Source organism: Protopterus annectens, chromosome 7.part0 (genome assembly GCF_019279795.1).
Source record: "Protopterus annectens isolate FY-2018-M chromosome 7.part0, PAN1.0, whole genome shotgun sequence".
Classification (NCBI taxonomy): domain Eukaryota; kingdom Metazoa; phylum Chordata; order Ceratodontiformes; family Protopteridae; genus Protopterus; species Protopterus annectens.
In genome coordinates this window covers 807,051,455-807,065,172 of record NC_056739.1, presented here as the reverse complement: position 1 = coordinate 807,065,172, position 13,718 = coordinate 807,051,455, and the positions used below count along the sequence as shown (strand labels likewise).

Sequence of the window (13,718 nt, the reverse complement as noted above, 5' to 3'; positions counted from 1 at the left end):
TTGAAAGCTTACATGACTGCAGCATATTAATGTATATAAATAATTATGATTTAAACATATATAATGTTATAAATCATTTGCCTTAACTGACAAGCACAAGTATCATTATGTCTATATTTTAGAAGAAACTGTCATGTGACATTTTAAAGCTGCAGTTCAGATATATAAAATACAGATGGCTTTCATCACAATGATTTATGTATAACTAGGAATTATCATTGCTGTGCAGTATGACTTGTAAACATATGTATGAGTATAAATATTTTATTTACTGGCAATAATAAGTATGAGAAGAAAGCTTTGGTGCAAGTAATTTAAAGTTTTTAAAACTGTTAACTGCATTTCTATGGCAGAAAGTAGGAATACCCTAATATATGTAATGTCTGAACCATTATAGCCTAAGTTACTGAATCCAAATGAACATAAGAACTTATTTTTACAAACTTTTAATAAACTAATATATAGACATGCCCCCTTTTTTTCTCTCTCTCTCTCTCTTCCTTTCTCTCTCTCTCTCTTCTCGGTTCCCATTATCAAGTTTATTAGAATGCTATTTTGATTATGAGTGTATTTTACAAAATAGATGTACATAGTAATATGAGCTGTTTCTAAATGTTCTTATTTGTTTATATGAAGCTGATTTATAAATTGTTTAGCTTTGTCTTACTAGATAATCTAATTAAATGAGGTTAACTTTAGTTAATAACAGTTAGTATTGAATTGATATGGTGGCAGCTGAGGTACTGCTGCTTAGGATAGGGGGATAACTTGAGTGGTATGTGCTACTCAAAGTTGAAGTTCTTAACTCCAGGCTGGGTGCAATGTTTAATCCTAATATTATTTTCACCTGTTTATTGTTGTTTGTATATAGTTCTGACATCCACAACACATTTTATAAACTTATTGTCACTACAAATAAAAGTGAAGCTTATACAAAATCCCATAAGATTTTCAATAAATACAGCTATAATTAATGGTACACCTAAAGGAGGAGGTATAATATCATTTATTTTGTTAATTGTTATTCTGATTATATGTTTTATATGTTTATAAAAGCTAAATGATTTCTCTAAAAGGAATTTCTTTAAACATTAATGGACTGAATAACCCGTGTAAAAGGGCAAGTTTAATGAGATATATTAATTTGCATAGGGCCAACTTAGTATTCCTTCAAGAAACACATCTCCTGAAAAAGGATATTGATAAATTAGCCACTAATAAATATACAGTCTTGGTTAGTTCAGAACACACTCAGAAAAAAAGAGGAGTGGCTATTTTATGGAATAAAAGTATGCCCATACCTAAAACTATTAAGTCTGATAAAGATGATAAAGGAATGTTTTGTATGGTTACAATACAGATTAATGGAAAGACATATACAATAATCAATGTATATTGGATACCAGGAATTGGCATTAATACAGTGAAACACCATCTCAATAAGATCATATCATTTTCTATAGGAGATATTATTTTAGCAGGTGACTTTAATTGTATCCTACATGAAAAAGATACTACTACTATAGGAAAAAGGAAAATTACATCTAATGCAAAACATTTAAAGGATTTTGTTAATTTATACGACAAAACTAGCACAAGGCACTGAAAAGCAACTAATAATCCACAACGAAAGTGCCAAAAGACCAAGAGATCGCTGGTAATGAACACCAAACAGAGTTTATTGTATGATCCACTCGCAGACGCAAAAACACTTACGTTGTGGATTATTTTGTTAATTTATATCATTTGAATGATATTAATAATCAGATAGATTCAAAATCATTACCATACACTTTTTTTTCTAACAGATATAAAACTTATTCAAAAATAGATAGAGTCTTTATTTCTAACCAGATGGTTACAGACTTAATTAATTCTAAAATCATTTTGTGTCCTATATCAGATCATAATTCAATTGTCTTTGAGTTTATGATAAAAAATACTTACAATGTTCAGATCAAAAGGATACCAGCATACTTAACTCAACTAAAAGACTATAAAGATTATATACTTTCAGAAGTGCAACATTTTTTAGACTTAAACAATACATCTGAAGTCTCCATTGTTTATGTTTGGGATGCTTTAAAATCATATTTATATGGACAAAGTATCAGATGGTATAATAATAAAAGAAAATCTTGGGACAAGGAATTACTAGATATTCAAAGCAAATTAGACTCATACAAACATAATAATAAAGAAAATATTATGGACAAAAAAGTCAATGAAGAAATAAATAAATTAAATGAGAAATACAAAGAAATTTTAACTCATAAAGTTAAAATAACATTAGAGAAATATAAGTTTTTGTCTTACTCAATAAGTCCCAAATATTTATATAGACTTAAAAATAAAACAAAAAGGTTGAATAAACAAAATCATATCAAAGAAATTTTCTCTCCAAGGAAAAAGAAGAATGTTTCTAGTTTACCAGAAATATTAGATGAATTTAGAAATCACTTTCACAAAATTAATCATAATAACATTAACATGGAGCCTAAAGATAAAATAAAGAAATTTATAACTACAAACATGAACAAAAAACTTAATAAACAACAGACTAAACTAATGGATAAAAATATTTCATATACAGAGGTTATTACACAAATAAACAAGCTTAAATCAAACAAAGCACCAGGTAATGATGGTATTATACCAGAGATCTATAAAATTCTTCCCAAAAGTACTTTCTCATTAATACATAAGGTTTTTATTTTGGCCCAAAATGAGTTAACAACTCCCCCATCTTGGCAATACACATTTATTTCACCAATTATAAAACCCAATAAAGACCCAACCAGATGCACTTCATATAGACCTATTTCATTACTTAATGTTGACTATAAAATGTTTATGAGTATTTTTGCTGATAGATTAAAGACAATCATCCCAGGCATTATAGATATAGACCAGACAGGCTTTATTGTAAATAGAAATACTTTTGATAATATAAGGAGAACTTTAATAACGTTAATTGATTTTGCAAATAGGAAAAAGAAAGATTTAACACTTATTAGTCTCGATATAAGTTCAGCATTTGATTCAGTAAGTTGGGACTACTTGTTTATCTTACTGAAGTGCACAAACTTCTCAGATGCATTTGTAAATCTAATTGAACATCTATATAAAGGAGCATTGGCTTACATTAAGATAGGAACATATGTCTCACAAAAAATACCCATTTTAAAAGGTACAAAACAAGGGTGTCCACTCTCTCCGCTATTATTTACTTTAATAATGGAGCCTTGGGCTAATTTGATTAGAAACAGTACTGATATAGAAGGATTTGATATAGATGAAAATACAATATCTAAAATTCAACTTTTTGCAGATGATGTTCTAATTACATCAGCTGGATCTAACTGTTCTATGCAGTCCTTATTTGATAAAATGATGGATTTTAAAAATATCTCTGGTTTAATATTCAATGAAGAAAAACTAAAATATTACCAATATACACACGAAAAAATGTCCTCATTAATGATTTTAACAAATATATACCCAACTCAGGTCAGATAACTTACTTAGGTATAATATTAACTAAAGATATCAAATCTATTATACATAATAATTATAGTACCTGTCTTCTTAATATACAAAATCTTTTCAATAGCTGGAACAATATGTTTTTACCATGGAAGAGAGACTCACAATTATTAAAATGATAGTATTCCCTAAGATATTATACTTAATACAATCAATAATACTCCCACCTACAAAAATAATTAAGAAATTGAATTCACTAATGTTAAATTTCTTATGGGCACCTAATAGACCTAGGATTGCATTAAAGAAACATACTAATAGCTGGTCTCAAGGGGGCATTTCATTTCCAGACTTTAATTTATATACTATCTCTTCTATTATAAAAGTTATTACTTTGTTAATAGATCAGTCATATGTTGCAAGATGGAAAGATTACTGGGAACTAATTAGCATTCACTTCATGAAAATCTCTTTAATACATAAAAATATTATTGTAAATAACTCCATGTTATGGTTACTAAAAGAATTTTGTACTTCATCCATTACACCAAAATATGTAGTTAGTTACCCATTAAACATTATTATCAGTTATCGTAATTTTATATTCATGCATCCTAAGTATAAGGAATGGAATTTTATTCTATTCCCTATAATGTATACACAAGGTATGCTTTTGTCAACCACCTCTGAAAGAACTCTTTTAGTCACAGAGAATGATCTAAAGTATTGGTATCAGTTGCTGTCTGATAATAAAGTAAAAAATTTAGACTTCTTAAAGCAAGAATTTGATTTGAGAGAAACATGTTGGTTAGAAATTCAGACTTTTAGACAACATCTTATTAATAAAATTGATTTAATGTCTTTAACAGTTAAAGAATCTGTTCCAATACTGATTGATTACTTGATATTAAATTTACAACAGAGTTTCTGATAAAGGTAAGCTCTCATACATACATAAAATTATCAGAGAAGAAACTCATTACAGTTCAGATACCTACTGGAATTATTTCATTTCCATTAATGGTGAATCACCAAAACAACAAGATAAACAATATATATTGGAATCTGCTTATAAAACTACTTCTTCCATTAATTGGAGACTTTTTACTTGGAAATTTTTACATAGATCCTTCTATACATCTTTAATGATGAATAAAATAAATAATAAAGACAACTTATGTAAAAGATGTAATGTAGAAATAAATGCTGATTGGGCACATATGTTTTATGACTGTATAAAATTGAAGGAATATTGGAAGTTAATCAATGATTTTTTGCAGGCCCTATTCACAGATAATTTCATTGTTTCTAAATCACTTATATTATTTAACACACCTGTTCCTAAAAGTGTTAAAGTTAAACTTCCCTTATTATGGTCTATTCTAGCAGTGGCTAGAAAAATAATAACCAGAAATTGGATTTCAGATACCCCTCCTTCATTTAATGAATTTAAAAATGTTATGACTGAACTGTGTCATATGGAATTGATGACAATAAAATCAAGAACTACTAGAAAAACATCTTATTATATTATATGGGATACTTTACAAAACCTGTTAAAAAAATATTAGTCTCAATAGCATGACATTATAGTTTAATCAATTGATTTGATTTGTAGTGGATGTCTTTGTAAATACTTTGGTTATTTTATTGAATGTTATAACTATTTCTATTTTAATTGCTTGTATAAAATTGTTATGATATTTATTTTGTATGTTAAAAACAATAAACTTGTTTAAAAAAAAAAAAAAAAAAAAACGTGTAACTGAGCAAACTCAATAATGCAGTCATGGGCTATAATTTCCCTCACTACTTGTCCAAAACCAGGTGAAACTAATGCTTTTCTGAAGAAGGAAATGCACCACTCACTATCTGCAAGTCTGGGGAGAGGGTGTTGACTGGAAAGGCTCTGCCTAATAGTCTTCCTATACTGTCCTTGGGGGAGTGTTTAGTGTGACACTTTTTCTCCAACCAGGACTACTGCTGCTGCTTTCTGATCTGCCTACACTACTTAGGTTCACAGGTTCATAAGTTGTTACTATGCTGACAATAACAAGGGCCCTTACAAGCCTAGCCATCCACCCCAAACCATGCGAGTCCCAAGTATCATACAGAAGGTATGTTAGTAGGCAGGTAGTTAAGGATTGTATGGGGGGTGCAAGTTAGGATAACACTTTTTTATTGATGGCCTCTGTCTAAGGGACATGGGTGCCACCCTGCAAGTAAATTTACAATTTCCCATCCAATTGTCAAGATTGTATTTAAATCGGGTCACGGATAAACTCTGTCTTACATGTATGGGGGACTATTCCATAGTGCGGGGATCCTTTCAGAGACAACTCTATCTCTCCAGTTGTGTATCAGAAGCGAAGTTCAGATCACTAGATCTAGTATTTCTTGTGCTGTTTAATTTGCACATGTACAACAGATCCATCAGGGATGGGTCTGAGGAAGCCATGTAAGCCAGGTTAAAAATCCCCTCTCACCAGCCTGTAGGACACTGAACATACAGACAGAGACAGAGTCTTTAGGCAATCTGTGTAGGATAGCATATTCATGCCCTGAATTCTTCTGGTGAGAAACCTTTGTGGGTGTTCCAACTGTTGTAAGCATCTAGTCTGATACATGCTGTGAAGGGTGCCAGCCAGCCAGCTAGAATTTGGTAAATATTTCTATGTTATTTGTGAATAGTAATATGATTTGTATGGTTGCTTTAGAAATGTAAGAAAACTATATGTTCTGTACTGCGCTTCAAGATTGTAACCACAGTGCACTCTGCTGGAAAAGAGCAGAAATGTGTATAAACTACATGCCTATGTAAATGTATGTGTTGATTGTAAAGGCTGGAATATACAGAGTTAACTTGCAAAATCTAAGAAAACAAGTAAAGAGTTTTACGATGTGTATAAAGTTTATCTCAGCTAAGACAGAATGTCTGCAGCTAGAGTTTCTTTCTATTGTTTGAGACAGAAATAATTGTAGGTTTCACGGGTAAAAATATTTAACAGTTTTAAGATTCGCAGTTCCAGGGAAGCTTCTAAGAGATGTGTCAACTTCTGAGAGATAAGTAGTTTTAACACAGACATGTTACATTTTAAGTTCCTGTTAGCCTGGAAACTAAGGGCAGAGATGACAATGATATAATCTGAAATGACCAAGCAGTAATGTGTATTATTAATTTAAGAACTACCTCAGAGAGAAAGTCAGTGCATTTTGTATTTTGTTCTGGACCTGTAAACATATCTTCAGCACTTCTCATCTATATCTGTCTGGCTCTGTAAATAAGACATTCAGGGCATGGTATCTCTTGGAGCTAGATAGAAAAATAGTAAGATTAGTCTATCTGTTTTCTGTATTTATGTGAGACTGTTCTGCCATGTTGTTTTAAAGTATTTCCTGTGATTCTGAACTCTTTTTTAACTGTGTCGAGTTAATGAGTATTGTCTTGTGCTTTTATTATTTATTATTAAATATATTTAAAATTTTTAATAGTGGCTGGTTTTGTGTAGAGATATTTAAACTCTTAGAGTAATTGCATGTATTTGGTGACACTGTACAAGCCACTCCTAAATAGCCTTTAAGTCTTAGTCACACTTACCATTTGGATAATAGTAACATCACACAGTAAGATTGGGCACACTTTGGGAAGGGCCTTATTAGTAGCTGATAAGTAGTGGTTGGTGGCAGTGATTTCTACCTTATAGTCCGGGCAGAAGGGGGCATAGCTAGTGGACCTATGCCAGCCTTCCCCAGGAGTGTGTGTGTGTTTGTATATAACTCATATCTCAAAGTGTGTGTGTGTGTGTGTGTGTGTGTGTGTGTGTGTGTGTGTGTGTGTGTGTGTGTGTGTGAGCTACTTGGGCAGGGACATGAAGCACTGTTTGGATAGAGAGGGTGCTGGAGGTTTTGGCTTGACCACTCGGCTGAGATCTTAACCCTATAGCTGTGCCAGTGGGGAGTCTTATTGGGGATCTGGAGAGAGAGAGAGGGAGAAACCAGCCTCAGACTGACTGTGATCTCTGTGTGCTCTTAAGGAAAACTGTACTTTGCTGTGTATGTACCTAATATCCTCTCATTGTGCACGTCCCTCACTGGTGTTAGTGGTGAGAATTGATACTCCTTGATTACTGGGCCAGTGCAGGAGCATCACACATGCCAAAGGGGGCATTGTATTCAATGACACATTTGACCAGCGCCAAGTAATGTGGTACTAAAACTTCCTTGGATCTGGATGTCATACCCTTACCTATAAGTTAAGCAACATAGAATGATTTTCTTATCTAACCTACATGTTGATCAAAGGCTAGACTGCTATCTACATATGTTCTCTGATCTCTTACTACTTGGTTGACACTTAAGGGTGTTTTACCGATGGAGTAATTAACTTACGTTGACAGTTTTACAATGGACATAATACATTTTTTGTCATTGAGTTTTAGGTCACTTATCTTGGAGGAATCTATAATAACTCCCAATTTACAGTCATCTGTGAACTCTGAGCCACAGGCCTATAAAGTTAGCCTTGACTTCTGAGAAGTAGATGCCAAACAGGAATGGGCCCAGCGTGGAGCCCTGGGGTACTTCACTGGTGACCAGTCTCTTGGTGGAGGTGGTCTCACCAATCCTGACTTTGTGGGTCCTGTCTGTGAGCCAACAGCAATATAGCAAGTTATGTAGGTTTATGTCTACCTCATACAGCTTGTCAACAATGCCTGACGGGGTACTGTATCAAATGCCTTATCCAAGTCAAGATACATAATACGACTGTTTTACCCTCATCTACTGTTTGATGACCCTCTCAAAGAAGTCTACCAGGTTAAGTAGGCATAACCTTACCTTAACAACCACGAACTGGGATGGATCCAGTGTCTGTAGGTTGTCAATGTTCCTGTTATTAATTTTCATGATAACTCACTCCATGGCTTTGGATATTAGACTTGTTAGACTGATGGGGCTGTAGTTCCCTGATGTTGCTCTTCTTATGTGCATTAAGATGATGTTGAGGCTTGGTTGTTCATTTAAGTAGTTTATTGTATGCAAATACATCAGGATGGATAGCAGGAATATTAAACTTAAACAAACTTACATACTTGTATGCTCTCACTCTGGCTGCTCACTCAAAATAACACTTTTGCTTGTATGTGCTGACTCACTGGAAAGCTTCTTAAAGGTATATCACACACTGATCTACAGCCTCCCTCTTTACTGAGCTGTCTCATATAAACAATGGCATTTTAATAGGCATGCACTTTATACAGACACTAATAAAGAAAAACAACGATCATGATCACATTGCTGTGCATCTGGAACTAGGTTTCGAGATGCGACCTGATCTCTCAACATAATAGTTAGGACTGGGTTTAGCAATAGGGACATTCACTGGAGAATGTTCTGCTTAAGGAGTCTCAGGGAGTTTCTCAGGAATGGGTTTGTTGACAGAATGTCCTCTGGAGCAGGAACATTGGACAAGTCACTCTGAGAACTACAGTCCGTCACAGGCAAGATGATGCAACACTGGTTCAGACATTAGTGCCTTCCGATTTTGTCTGAATTCCATTCCTTGTGATCCCACAATGTACAATCTTGGCTCTTGACATAAGCTTTTCATGAATCTAATGCAATAGAAACCTTTTGATGTCTGCATCCTTAACAGCTCCTCTTTTTGTAAAGAATGGAGAGGTTTGCTGGTTTTATCATAGTAAGATTTCTGGGACAAATGCTTCTTTAACAATTGGGCTTTTACTGCTTTGTTGTTTTTGGTGCATGGAACCAATAAATGATTGCTGATTGGTAGTGTGGTTCTGGTTTGTCTCAATATAAGTTCCTGGGCAGGTGAACCAAGATGTTTATCACAAGAAATGTTTTTGAGATTTAACAAGTTTAGAAAAAGATCAGTGTTATCATGTCTGGAATTATCTAACAGCTGTTTTGCATTTTGAACTGCACATTCAGCCAATCCGTTTGACTGAGGGAATTTAGGACTGCTTGTAATATAAACAAAGTCCCACTCTTCTGCAAATTTCTTGAACTGCTGACTTGTAAACTGTGCACCATTGTCAGAAATAACTCTGTGTAGACTACCATGGACAGAAAGATGTTGTTTCAACTTAGTAATGACAGTATTAGAAGTTAGGTTGGGAAGTAGGTCAATCTCAAACCAATTTGAACAACGGTCTACTAACACCAAATAATGTTGGCCATTGCACTCAAAGATATATCTGTGGCTCCTGTCGACCAAGGCAGTTCAGGAATCTGGCTTAACTGAAGTGGTTCCTTCTGTTGACATGGCTTTGTACTATTACATACTGAACAAGATGAAAGTTCTTTCTCGATACCTCTTGACACAGAAGGCCAAAATACTAGACATCTATCCCTTCTTTTGGTAGAATCAGTTCCTGGGTGGCCATGATGGAAGATTTTAATGTACTCTTGTTGCAAGGACTTTGGAACAATCACTTTAGGACCTTTCATAATGATACCACTGTCTGACCAAATCTCATCTTTGTACGGAAAATATGGTTGCACTTCTACTGGTAAACAAGATTACCTTGAAGGCCATCCTCAACTGATAAAAGAGGTTTAGCTTCTGAAGAACTGGATCTGAAGCTGTATGAGTTTTGAGCTCATCAAAATGTGTAGAAGAAAAATTTCTCACTTCCATGACCTCAAAATCAAGTTGCTCATTATTATGCTGTTCTGTGTTTTTTTTCTGGGTGATCTGGATAAAGTATCAGCAAGATAAAGACGTTTGCCTTTTGTGTAAACAAGATTCAATTTGTACTTTTGCAATTTGAGCATCATATGTTTCAGTCTAGCTGGAGATGTATGCAGAGGCTTTCTCAAATTAGTGACCAGAGGTTGGTGGCAAGTTTCGATCTGAATAGGTCAACCAAAAATATAATCATGGAACTTTGAACATGCAAACACAATTGCCAAAAGCACTTTCTCAATCTGGGCATATTACATCTCATTTTGGGTAAGAATTCTCGATGCACAGGCTACTGGTCTACCCTCTTGAAGAATGACTACACCTAGGCCAAACTTAGAAACATCACAGGAAAGAGTAACTGGTTTGTGAACATCATAGTAGCTGACAGTTGGTGGGTTAGCAATTTTCTGTTGCAAGACATCAGATAGTCTTTGGTGTTCTGACCATGACCAAATTACATCTTTGCATGTCAGCTCTTGTAATGGTGCTGAAAGGTGGCTTAAATCTGGAATGAACTTGCCTAGGTAGCTGACCATGCCAAGAAAACATTGTAAAGCTTGAACACTGTCTGTAGCTGGCATCCTGAGCAATGCTGTTTGTTTAGAGGGATCTGGTTGTAAACCTGAACTGATAAACAAGTGACCAACATAAGTAACTTCTCATAGCCTGAATTTGTACTTCTGGGGATTCAGCTTAAGATTCACTTTGTGTGCTCTTTCCAGAACTTTCTTGAGATTTCTGTCATGTTAAACTTCACCATTGCCTCCTACAAGAATATAATCTACTACAATAACACAGGAATAGCCAGAAAAAATATGCTCCATCGCACACTGAAAAACTTCACTAGCAAAATTTATTCCAAATGACGCATTCTCAGAAATCTGTATCTTCCAAATGGTGTACCAAATGTGGTTACCAGTGAAGATCTACAGTCAAGCAAAATTTGCCAAAATGTCCTCTTATCGAAGACAGAAAAAAACATAGGTATTTGGCACAAGGGCAACAACCTCTTCGACTGTGCGCATTGGATGATGAGGCCATTTTAATGCTTTGTTCAGATCTCTTCAATACATATTCTGATATCAACTGCGCTTTTCTTATGAGCTACTACCATGGAGGATACCCATTCAGTAGGTTCTTCTACGGGACAAATTTCTCCTAGCTGCACTATTATGTCTAGCTCATCTTTGACTCCACTCTGCATAGCTACTGGAACTTTCTGTGCTGGTCTGATAATTGAGCTGACCATTGGGTCTAACTTCACAACTGGTAGTTTGCCTAGTTTGTCTGCAAAAATATCAGCATACTCAGAAAAAATAGTTTGGGTGAAATTTGAGCTATTGTCATTCAGGTTTACATGGTGGATCTCTTAATTAAGTGAAAGCACTCCCATTTTCAAACTGTCTCTGAGGCCTAATAATGACTGCATGTGTCTCATGAGTATGAAAAATTACAAGTCATAGCTATTCCCAGCAGAGTAACATGAAAGTACTACTGAGCCTTCAGTTTGAATCTCTTCACCAACATAAGCAACACATTTTGCACACTTTGTCAAATCAGGTTGTTTTGCAAACTTTAATCTAGCAAACGTTTCTGCTGACACAACATTGCACTTTGAGAAAGTATCTACTTTCAGCTCTACAGGACTCCCATTAATCTAAACAGCAGAAAAGATTTTGTTCTTTCCCCCCATTAATCTAAACAGTAGAAAAGATTTTGTTCTTTCCCCACATATGTACTGCATTGATTGTTTCACCAAGCACAGACACATCATTGACATAAAACGTAGAGTCGCAGCTTTCTAGTTGATCAACTTGCCTCTTGGAATGCTCTCTTTTAATTAAAAAAATGTGCCTTATTTGATTTACAAAACCTTTTGAAATTATTCCACTTATTGTAAGAATGACACTGCTGACCAAAGCTAAGCACTTTTCTCTTTTGGACTCATGGTTTCCTCCACAATTATGACAATTGGCAATAAAATCTGGTACTGCTAACTTCGTTGGTTTATAGTTAGTATTAGAAGTGGAGGTAGCCAGAAACCCTTTTGATTTTGCTGACTCATACTTATGCTTCATTAAGCATGCCCTGGAATTTGCTGGAAAGACTCTGAGTTCCCCAGGGACTCTTACAGGACCTGCAGTAGCTGCCATGTGCTTGGGCCTGTTTCTTTTAACCACGTGCTGCATACTAGCAACATGATCTTTGTCACTGTGCCTTCGACTGCTATTCTCATTTGTAAGCATACTTGTGTGCCTTTCTCTAAGATTGTATATCTAACAAATCAAGGCCTTATTCAAAGTTAAACCACTGTTTCAAAGCAAAATCTCTCTCACTGTGTCATTAAAACCACACACAAGCTTGTATTTTATCAACTCATCTCTCAAATCACCAAATCTGCACATTTTAGTCTTATTTCTCACATCAGTTATATATGCTGCAAAGGTTTCACCAGGCTTTTGATCCCTTGTGTAAAATAAGTACCTTTCCATTGCAATATTCGTTTGGGGGTTACACATTTCTCTAAATTTACGTTTTAAGCACTCAGGGACTTCCTTTGTTTCAGCCGGTGCCATTATATGGCGGTCTTCCCCCTCCCCTGCAAACACAACAGGTGCATACACAAATGAACGCTCTCTTTCAGTGGCCTCTGAACCAGCTAAATTAAGCAGAATAAATGCCTTTGTATGTGCATCTTTGTATGAAAATATTGTATTCCTGCTCAAACACTCTCCAATTTTCTGCAATACTGTTATTACCACAACTGGTGGGGGTCAGCAAAAATCCTTCTGTCATGCCCATATATCATGGCAAAACTCGATGCAAAATGACCCTTGTAATTATGTATGAAATTTACACACACCAGGTACAATAAACTCTTCAAAATACTATACTCCGCAAAATATACTTTCAAACAACCGTATTTTATGAAACAGGCTTTGAAATGACTGTACTTTGCAAAATAACTGCACTGTAATACTGCATACTCTTGCAAACACTTCACACACTCCTGATTCTTTGAATAGCTTTAGTTAATACGAAAAGTAGTACATAGTGAAAAAATACAGTCTTTTTCCTTTTTTGTACATTTTATGCAATTTGGATATCATTTCAAATGTTTTCTAAATTACTTTTTATGCAATCTGGATATCGATTCAAATGCTTTCTAAATTACTTTGAATATTTTTATCAATATGTCGCAGTTTTGGGCATTTTGTTTAAGCGTTCTGAATGCTTAGGTTTATATTTCTAGTGAAGGAAATCTTGTAAGCAAGTTTTAGTACCTGGAATTTGTTTTTGACCTGTTTTACGAGTTGTTTGAGTAGTAGTGATAATCCACTCCTGTATATTCCTCCAACTTTAATAGGTTGCCTTGTGGCTGTAACTCTGAATCCCATTCTGACACCAAGTCGCTCTTATGTGCATTAAGAAGACATTGAGGCTTGGCTGTTCGTTTAAGTAGTTTATTGTATACAAATACATCAGGATGGATAGTAGAAACATTTAACTTAAACAATCTGAC

At 34.6% G+C, this 13,718-nt stretch overlaps 1 protein-coding gene across 1 annotated transcript in view; it reads right to left on the bottom strand.

Moving 5' to 3' along the window:
* LOC122806703 (polyamine-transporting ATPase 13A3-like) overlaps positions 1 to 13,718 on the bottom strand; it is a gene marked incomplete in the record, with an annotated part of 1,429,840 nt that overhangs the window by 174,933 nt on the left and 1,241,189 nt on the right.